The sequence below is a fragment of the Psammomys obesus genome, unplaced genomic scaffold (genome assembly GCF_907164565.1).
Source record: "Psammomys obesus unplaced genomic scaffold, mPsaObe1.curated_primary_1811, whole genome shotgun sequence".
Lineage (NCBI taxonomy): Eukaryota > Metazoa > Chordata > Mammalia > Rodentia > Muridae > Psammomys > Psammomys obesus.
The window spans coordinates 5,764,454-5,774,917 of record NW_026585689.1 but is presented as its reverse complement, the minus strand read 5'-3'; the positions used below and the strand labels follow the sequence as shown (position 1 = coordinate 5,774,917).

General features: G+C 37.5%; 1 non-coding gene across 1 annotated transcript; it reads left to right on the top strand.

The window, feature by feature from the left end:
* Positions 1 to 6,788: 6,788 nt before the first annotated feature.
* Positions 6,789 to 6,929, top strand: LOC129667547 (small nucleolar RNA SNORA48). The gene has a single exon (XR_008718753.1). It is a non-coding gene; the product is annotated as a small nucleolar RNA SNORA48 (small nucleolar RNA).
* Positions 6,930 to 10,464: the final 3,535 nt, after the last annotated feature.

Sequence of the window (10,464 nt, the reverse complement as noted above, 5' to 3'; positions counted from 1 at the left end):
TTCTTTTTATCCACATGACAAAAATTGGAGCTTTTAGCATTGAGAGTTAAACCACATTTAGGAGAGTCTGGAATTAAAGGCCTACAGCAATATGAAATTGAATTTGGAGAATAATGTCTTGCAAAATTTAAAAATACTGTTACAATTTTTAGTGCATTATATTTGCCATCTGAAACAAAAACTTACTCTCTATTCTAGAACATAAGACCAAATAATGAAAATGCAAAAGCAAACAGGCAAAGAAAAACAAAAACAGAACCATATCAATGAGCTGGGCATGGTGGTATACGCCTGTAATCCCATCACTCAGGCAGAGGGAGGCAGATCTCTGAGGGTGAGGCCAGCCTGGTCTGCAAAGTAAGTCCAGGACAGTCAAGGATACACAGTGAAAGCCTGTCTTGAAAAAACAAAAACCAAACCAAACCAAACCAAAACAACAACACATCAATGAGAAACCTTAACACTGTAGAAGAGCGAAATTAATAAAGTTAGTTGTCATAACACACTGGGAAGTTTCAGCTAAACCCTGAAACTGTCTTAGAATGAATTTCTCACTGGGAAAGTCAAGACTTATATATCCAGGATGCTCTGTGGCGTGATACAAAGCAGTTGCAAAGTGTTGACATCGATCTATTTCTTCAATGGGGCTTGAATCCTTTGAAAATTAAGGCAAGATATGCTTTTGGATTGCTGTACACTTTACAGCAATTAGTTTTTCATGTTTCCTTGTAATGATACTATGAAGAACTCGGGGCCTGAAAAGGAAGGCACAAATAAAGGATACAAATAAACAACAAATGGTTACTTTTCAGTTCTCTGTAGTGCCCATTTCTTTCACATACAAAAAGAAAACACATTTTGTGGTATTTAATTTAGTAAGGATGAAACAGTCTATGTGTACTACGCCCTTTGAGTGTGTGTGTGTGTGTGTGTGTGTGTGTGTGTGTGTGTGTGTGTTTGGAGAAAATTTTGTCTTCCTTGTGTCTCTGAAAAGAACACTATAGAGCTCACTATAGCAGGAGCAGCAGAACAAAAATTAACTAATGGGGTGCTGCATTTAAGACTGTGCAGACAGCGGACCTGAATGTGCTGACTTGGCACAACACTTTGTTTTATAACAAATCCAGACTTGCTCACACAAATTGTATGGCTTTACAGATCTTCAGCAATGAGCCATTTCTATTTCTGTTGCTTTCTTTTTAATTAATCCAGATTGCAATTATGTCATTTCTTTCTTTCTTCTTCCTTCTCTAAACCTTCTCATACACCTCTCTTTTAAGTAGGAGGAGAAATAGTCTTCCTTCAGAATAACATTCCGATTGGTTGTGTAACTGAAACATATACACATAAGTAACAAATATGCAGACTGAGCAGGTTGTATCAGTTTTTTAAAATAAAAATATTTATTAAAGGCAAACAAGATAGTCTCATTGTGTGACTGAGGAAGGTTAGTAGTGACGTAAGGAAAGCCTAATGGCCTATTTGAGAGGCATCCATTTGAGTGAAATTTCTCTTTCCACTATTTTAAAATTAAGGCCTCCCTTAAAGATCTTTATATGTTTCCAATGTGGTTAAAGCAAATCCTTTAGTAAAATTTTAAAAGAAAAAAAAAGAAGAAGAAGGCTCTTTGTTCTTCCATTCCATGAAGAATTTACAAAAGAATTAGCTTAGAGAAAAATAAAGGATTAATAGTGTCAGAATTTTATGCCAGAAAATGGGTCACTTATGCATGAATACATAATCACTCATTCAACAAATACAGAGAAACCCTGCTGTTTGTAAATTAAATTATATGGTTCCCTCAACTGCCTATGGTTTATTGGAATGGAAAAGCACACACTGGGTAAGCTATACAACATTATTAATTAATAGAAAATATTAAAAGAAGATGTTAATACAATATATGATTACAGGTACCAATTGGATGTACACAGAAGTCCTGGAAGAGCAAAGTACAGGCTAAAGTCGGTCACAAAAGACAGTGAGCAGTCAGTTTGGAATGGATTTCTCTTTGTGTAAAGTGTCTCATGTCAACCTGAAACCAAACTAGAGTCATCTAGGTAGAGGGAACCTTAACTGAGATACTGCTTTCATAAGCTCTGACTCTAAGGCATTTTCTTAAATAGTGATTGATGGGAGAGGACTCATCCCATTGGGTGTGGTTCCATCCCTACACTGGTATATAGTCCTAGGGTCTACAAGAAAACAGGCTCAGAAAACAAGCTGAGCAAGCCAGAGATCAGGCCATGAAGCAGCATCCTTCCAGGGCTTCCGCATCAGCTTCCACTCCAGGTTCTTGCTCTTTTTGAGTTCCTGTCCTGATTTTCCTTAGATATTGATCAGCGGCAATACAGAAATGTAAGGCAAACAAAACTTTTCTTTCCCAGCTTGTTCTTTGGCCATGATGTGTCATTGCAACAGTAGAAGCCCTAACAAAGACATAAAGAGGCAGCATGTGCTAAAACGTGTGTGGGTTTTTAAAGGATGATAAGATTAACACAGCTCAAAGACCATAAGAAAAGAAGCATATTGTTTGGGGGACAATTCCTTTATGCACTGATGGAAAATTTTGTAGGTTTAGACAAATTGGGACAATGCAGGCACCTTCAAGTGAGAGGAAGTCCTGAAGTCTTAAAGTAAAAGTGACTTCACCGTGAATTGTAGTTTGCTTAAGTATGTCTGATTTTCTATTTCTTCTTTACAGCAAGAAGGTGATGACATTACTTGGGTTTCTCATGAGACTTAAACATTGTAATATGCATAAAGTATCTAAGCCATAAAAACATTGATAACACAAGGAAACACCATTCCACTCTTCCATTTCATTCTCGCCATAGTTGGATGTTATAAATTGGGAGTGGCATGGGGAGGATATAGTAAAACTGCTTGATAATGAAAGTATTCTACAATGATTAATCTAGCAACAATTTACAGAACGCATTGGAGGAAAGGACACTAACAAGCCTTTGAATGAACAGGGAGTTTGCATGCCAAAAAAAAAAATATGTATAATATAGTTCCTTGAGTAGGAAAGACACAGACTTGTGATTATTGGAAAAGTCCATGACTACCAAAGATCTTGAAAAGTCCTGGGACTGTCACATAAAATGATAGGCTTCACAGTACCAAGAAGAAGTAGTGGACAAAACCTTAAAACTGCAAAAGCATGTTGTGCCCCAGGTACCTGTGAGAACTGCTGAAAGAAACCTTGACTTTGTGACATTTCCTCATGCTTAGAACATAGGCCTACTTTAGAGGAAAATGTTTAAGGCATTGCATTCTGATTATGTTGCCTAAGATAACGGAACAAATCTAATCACAGATTATAGTTAGCGACTGCTTGGAAATACATTTCATGATACACGACTTTTGCAATTACCAAGAAAAGTTTTCATATGCATGCATGATGAAAAATTATGAAATAAAAAGTAAAATCTACTAATATCTTCATGGTAAATCATGGGATAAGATGAGTCTACTCATTCACCATTTCCTCTGGGAGTGATTAAGAGGAAAACAGTGAGAAAAGTCACAGAAAGAGTTCATGTTCTAAGAGTGTAAAAACAAACAAACAAACAAACAAACAAACAAACAAACAAACAACAGACCAGGCCTGAATATCAGGACTTCAGTATACCCAGGAATGGAAAAACAAGAAAACAAGACCTAACTGAGAAGGACTCATCAAAGAAACAGTACAGACACATGGGGCTTTAAAACACTCACCCTGACTCTCTTAGAAGTGTGTCTGGAAAACAGTGCTGCAGTGTTTGAGTTTTTGGAAAGATGCTTTAGGCTGTATTCCAGAACATAAGGTTTAATATAGAAACTTTTCTCCCAGTATAACGTCCTTCTAGAGATCAATAATCAATCATAAATGCGAGTCCCTTAGGCAGATCATTTATTTTAAGTGCTTTTCACTATCCTCATCACAGCGGTGTGAAGCATCTTTTATCCAAATCTTTGAATCTGACAGTCTCATCCACTTCAGACTCGATTAGAAGTTGAATGCTGTTGAGAATGAAATAATTTATTATCTCAAAACTTAGCACTTTAGTGATAATGATGGGCTGAATCAATTTTTGTTGTTTTTAGGGAAGGAGCTTAAATGCCCAAAGCTTTATTATCCACTCCCCTGCATTAATCAAATGTAACTGCCACCTCCCCCCAACAATAACAGAAACAGCAAAGCTCTTGTATTGCTGTTGCTGAGGAAGAAAAATAACTTGCATAACTCTCCATTTTAAATCGACCCCAACTTCAAATGTTCAGCAGGCATACTGAAGCCATTGCATCAGAAAAAAAAAAAAATCAGGATCTGGTTCCTGTGCCTAGCCTGCTTTCCATTTCTCCAGGGGGAAAAGGGTGCAAAAGGATGCTTCTGTTCTGGTTGGGAATAGGCAGAGGACACAAGAAGTCAGGTCCCACTTCCTCTCCCATAGTCCTGTCACACTATGATCTTAGTTGGCAGTTCTATAAAGATGTTAGGAGTAGAGCTCCACAGATTCAAAAGAGGAAAGTGTGTGTGTGTGTGTGTGTGTGTGTGTGTGTGTGTGCGCGCGCTTGTGAGTGGGGGGGGGCAAAGAGAGCAATTGTACCAATAAAGTGTTTTCCTCAGCATGCATAGGTTAGACTCTCAACACATAAAATCTGTAGGTTACATGTCTTGCTTATGTGCCTTCTCTATCATATCCATAGCCATGACTTCACTAGAGGAATACTAAACACTGAGATTATGAATAATTCCAGGCGCTACATTTCAGATGCGTAGGCAAGGAATCATTTACAAAAGCAGTATCCCTGGGTCGGTCTTATGGTTACCCTGAACAACCCTGTACGTTTTGAATGTGCTAGAACAACCAATTGAGAGAAATCAAATCTGATGAGTGTATAGTCCCATGTCAGTCAATGTGAAATTAGAAATCGTCATCCAACTAGCTTATGTCCTGTCTTACATAAGGGGTGGTAGGTACATAGCTCATGAACAGTAATATAATCATTAAATGAACACTGGCTATGTTGAGTTTTTAATAAATATTTAAGGACCCAAACTTTATGATAAAATAATAACCAAAGTTCATTAATAATATACATGCTTTGTATTTAAACCTACAGTTCTAGATCAACGACATCCATTTTGCATATAAGAAAACTGACATAGGAAAAGTCTGTACTACTCATTCAAGCCATCAGTCAACAAGTGAAGGAACCAGAGTTTCATCTCTGAAAAATGAGCTTAAATTTCATATTGTAGACTCCCAAGTAATGCTATTGCTCTTTTACTTGGCAATAATGAAATGATTTATTTGTGTAAGTATCAATTAAATGGAATGAAGTCATTATACTTAGAGAGTTATATCTTTATTTGCAAAGAGACCTAAGCCAAAGAATTTAATTTTGAGTGACACCTAAGACTAAAAATTAGCTAGCTGCCTGTGCCAAATGTCAGTGGTTTAATTTTATTCCAACAGAGGCTTTATTCATTCATTATTTTGAATTGTATACAATGCATTTCTACAACAAGATATATGTGGGGTTTTTTTGTTTGTTTGTTTGTTTTAGTGGGCATGTATGTGTGTGTGTATTGCAAATAGAACCAACACACCGGATTTGTCAATGTTAACATTGAATTTAGCACTAAGAGAGAAATTTTTGGAAGGTTGATATAAAATATGCTGTTCTCAAATTCACCTTCTTTATAAATGCAAACTCTCAAATTCTCACTCCAGGCTTTGAAAGAATGCATTGAACAAGAATGTTTAAGTTCATTTTAAGTTCTCCCTTCCTTGTTTTTTTAAAAGAAAGAATCTTTTTTTTCTATCATATATTTTACACTCAAAGGGGCACCTCACTTAACTACCTGGAGGAAGTTAGTTGTTGGTTTCATTTTTTTTTTTTTTCGGAGAAATAGGGTTGTGACTCAGCTTTCCACAGCATGATGGGACCTCAGAGAAAACCTGTGATGTATGTGGAAGAGCTTAGGTTACAGTTTTGGTGTCACCGTTATTTTCTTTAGACAAACCACATGTTAGGGAACCTCAGCCTGAAAATGACACAAATCACATGTCCTCCTTCCTGTGCTTTTTAAAGGTCCTTCTGTCTATCAGCTCTCTAGTGTGATCTTGATTGGCATCTTTGTATCCATATACGTACTTATCAGAATAAAAGAGCCATTGTTGTTCACAGTTTTTTTCTTTTTTTAAAAAAAAAATTAATTGTCCAGTTAAAGATTAAGTAGTCATTTTATCTCCATCTTACTGATGTGGCATCTACAGTGTGAAGAAATAAATAACACATATATATAAGCAACATGAGAGAAGGCACTTCCAATCTTATGGTTTCCTTGATAGTCTGGGATTTTAGACAATATTAAGTAGTAAAACCTGGAAATAAATGAGATAATGAAGACCACACAAAACCTTTAGAAAACTATAATTAGAAACAAAACCATGGTCTCCGTTGTTGGTTCCAGTGTTTTTATGCCAGCAGTAGCTTTATATGAATAGAGAAAAAAATGTAATTGTGAAAGTATGCCATTGACCCTTGCTATATGAGTTTCTGAGGCATTTGAAGAATTTTGCACACTTAGAATAAAGCATCAATCATTTCATTTTGAATATAAGATATAATCTTAAAGTTAATTTGACCAAAAATGAAGTTAGGTTTTATGTGGTTTCCAGAGAATTTTGGATTGTGACTCATTTGAAATTAAGCACAACTTCATAATACCGTGCATGTGTGGTTTTGTATGTGCGTGTCTGTGCGTCTTTATAAGAATTACATGTTTACCCCTTTGACAATGGGCAAAGAGACACATTGTTGGTGCTGTTCTTATATTGGTCAAGGGCAGAGCAGATGGAAATCCATTGTTCATCCTAGTTTAATGTCTGGCTTGGTGGCCAAAGCTGTCTTATACCTAGGACTTATAAAAATCAAATCAAATCAAATCAAATCCAGGTAGCATAACATGGGAGGAAGAAGACAGACAGAGATCAATGTTCCACCATGCCACTCATAGACCTGCCCTCCAGCACATGGCACAGGTGGGCCATATAAACACACTTGCTGCCACACCACACAGCACTGATGGAGGATGTTACCCAGGGGCCTGACAGTGCATGGCCAGCCTGGAGCAGGAACCACTACAATGTGTGAGTAGATAGTGGTCAGATGGGAAGGAAAGAAGTGTCTTGAGTGTTATGAAGAGAGATGGAACTGGAGACTCAAGGGTGAAGAGGAGTAGGCTGCTATGAGTGGACAGCCCTGCCACCTGGGACCATGATTTTCATAATATAATTTTTTTGTTTATTAAAGTTTTTTTCACTTTGTATCCCAGCTGTAGCTGCCTCTTAATCCCATCCTCCTTTTCGTCTCTGAGACTCATACTCCAACCAAGGATCATTCATGGAGATAACCTAGAACTCCTGCACAGATGTAGCCTGTGGCAGCTCCAAATGGGCTTCCTAGCAAGGGGAACAGGGACTGTCTCTGACATTAACTCTGTGGCTGGTTCTTTGATAACCTTCCCCTGAGAAGGGGCAGCCTTACCAGGCCACAGAGGAAGACTATGAAAATCAGTCCTGACGAGACCTGATAAGATAGGGTAAGATGGAAGGGGAAGAGGTCCTCCCCTATCAGGGGACTGGGGAAGGGTCATGGGAGGAGACAAGGTTGTTCTTGAATTTACCAATATTTTACTGCCTTTGTCCCAAAAGTGCTGTGATGGAATTAAGGATTCATACCACCACAAGCTGCTAAAATTAAGCCATTGAACTCATTATTTTATTCAGTATGTATGTATACAAACACACACACATAGTTGTTGGTATTTGAAAGTGATAAGCTTGTTCAATACACTAGAGATATAATGATAGGCACAGCGTGGTATATTAATCAAACCATCATCAATAACTGCAACATTCCCATTGTGATGATGGCTAAGGTTTAGAATGTCTGAGATAGTATTATTGGGAAATGACTTTTGAAAAAGTTGTTTTCCAACTCTGTAGTATGAATAAATCAGGTCCAGAGGGGTGGAAATATTGTTAGACCCTTTGAATACCCAAGTTCTGGTCTGCTGAAGATGCAAGCCAAGAGCATACTGGGCAAGGTAAGCATGGTGACACTGACTAGGGCTTGGGATAGGCTATGTGGTAGATGAAAGGATTTCAGTATTTTATCAGTGAGCTAAGTCAGAGATTCATAAAGAAATGGTAAGGTCACACTGGTGTTAGAAAATTGCTAATATGTCTGTAGGTGGAATGGGACAAGAAGGTGAGGGAACTAGGTTGGGTACCAGGTGAGGGTACTAGGTTGTTATGGGCATTTAAAAGAAGCCAACTAGAGTGTCAGTACTCAGACTAGGGGGAATAGGCAGAAAGAGCAAAACAGACCTGAGCATAGTTCATTAAAACTATACCTCTTCAGGAAGAGGCCTCTTACTTAATCTTTTTTAAAGTGATCTTGAAATTAAGAAGATTATAACCTTGTTGTAAACCTTGAAAAATGCTGGTCATGCATTCCTGAGCCTTCAGTGGCATAACAGCACCCAGCGTTTTCATCGTGCCCACAGAGATACTTCACAAACATTCCTGAAGGGGCTGATGATTAAATCATTTAGCACCAGAAGTTTTGGCTTACCAGCTGAAACTTAAGGGAATATAAGAGTTTGTAAGTAAAAGGCACAATTTTTTAATGTCTGTGGAACATGGTTTATTGTCTTTTTAACCTTTTTAATACATGTAGAATCTAATGATAAGCTAAAATTACAGACATTTTCAATTCTGAATGGAATGACCCACAAAATCCACAGAATCATAATTTCAAAAATGCAATGAGAACACAGTGTATATATGATGGCTATGCTAACTTTCTAGATTTTCTTAAAGGCCACAGGCAGTAATGAGATAGCTACTATAGTTTACACTTTTTCAACATAGGATTATGGAGGCGTGTTCAAGGTCATACATGTTAGTGGCAGACCTGGAATTCAAACTCAATCCTTAACCCTGATTTTACACCCATTCTACCAATGGCTCTAGGGTCTTAGATTTATGGAAGTTACTGTTAGTTAAATATGCCAATTTGGGAAAATTTCCAGTGTTCCTGCTAACTTTACTACACAACTTCTATTACTTCTGTAAATTACACTGAAACAAATATGAATGCACATGATTTTTGTTGTTGTTGTTGTCTATTCTCTGGCTTATTAGAGATTTCAGTTCTTACCAGCTTGTACGGAAAGTAGATAAATAAAATTAGGAGGGCTGTTTGAAATGCCTACAGACACTTTCTACTGATTGACTATGCTGAATCTCAACCCTTAATGTGCATAATGGAGCCATTACTTCACACTACTTTATAATTTCTCTTGAAACACACACAAATAAAGTATTAGCTCATTCAAAATGGTTTGGGATGGAAATAGCAGCTGATATTGAAACCTCACAACTGAGTCAGAACATTATCTATGTAAGAGGCTGTGTGTGCCCTCATTACTCCTTGTTATTATATCAGTTAATGGAATCAATAGGTTTTACAGTACCTGTAAAATAGTGCTGATTTTCACATGTGCGTTCCTTCTGTGAGTAGAAATGTGATTGGAAATGTTACTGTCATTGAGTGCTAATAGAATCTAAAGCAGTTTGGATGCTTCCAGGAAACCGCCCATTTTCTTGATTTTTAACTGTTTCTGCATGCCGTTTTGTGGGTGTGGCTATGAAACTTTGGCCAGTGACTCAAGGCTGTTAGGTGGCAATGTTCCCCAAGATTTCCTCTTTTCACTTTTCTTCAGACTTTCCAAATGTTCTTAGTGATGATTAATGTTAACTGGTAACTCCATGTCTAGCAAGCAGCCTTAGCTCTTTTATTATGTTAATTGATGTGGGAAAATACATCCTGCATGTGTGTGGAACCATTCCCTGAGTAGTGGAGAAGGAAAGCTCAGCAACAGCGTGCATGCATTAGTTCATCGCTCTCTTCTCTTGAGTCTGGATGCGTATTACTCGCTGCTTCAAGTTCTTGTCATAATGATGATTAGCAACATGGAATCATCCTTTCTCGTTTAGATTGTTTATACCAGGATGTTTCATTACAGCAATAGACAAGAAACTGAGTTTGTCTTGTCATGAAATCCCACTGTTATTCTAAGTTGAAGGGAATGGCTGCATTATAAAATACATAGTTTCAGAATGGGAAAGCTCTGGATCCAGTTTCTCCTGTCATCATTTCAGTCAATATCTCTGGATCAGTCGGTTACTTCATTTGTTAACTGAAGATAGCAGCAATATGTTTCTCATAGGTTGACATGAGATAGCATTTTAGAATCATGAACATCATTCATGTTTTGGTAGAGAGATGCTAAAATGATTTTACATAAAATACCCTTAGGAATGCTGACTACTTTCTCTGTCTGTCTCTCTGTCTCACCATCTCTCTCTCTCTCTCTCTCTCTCTCTCTCTCTG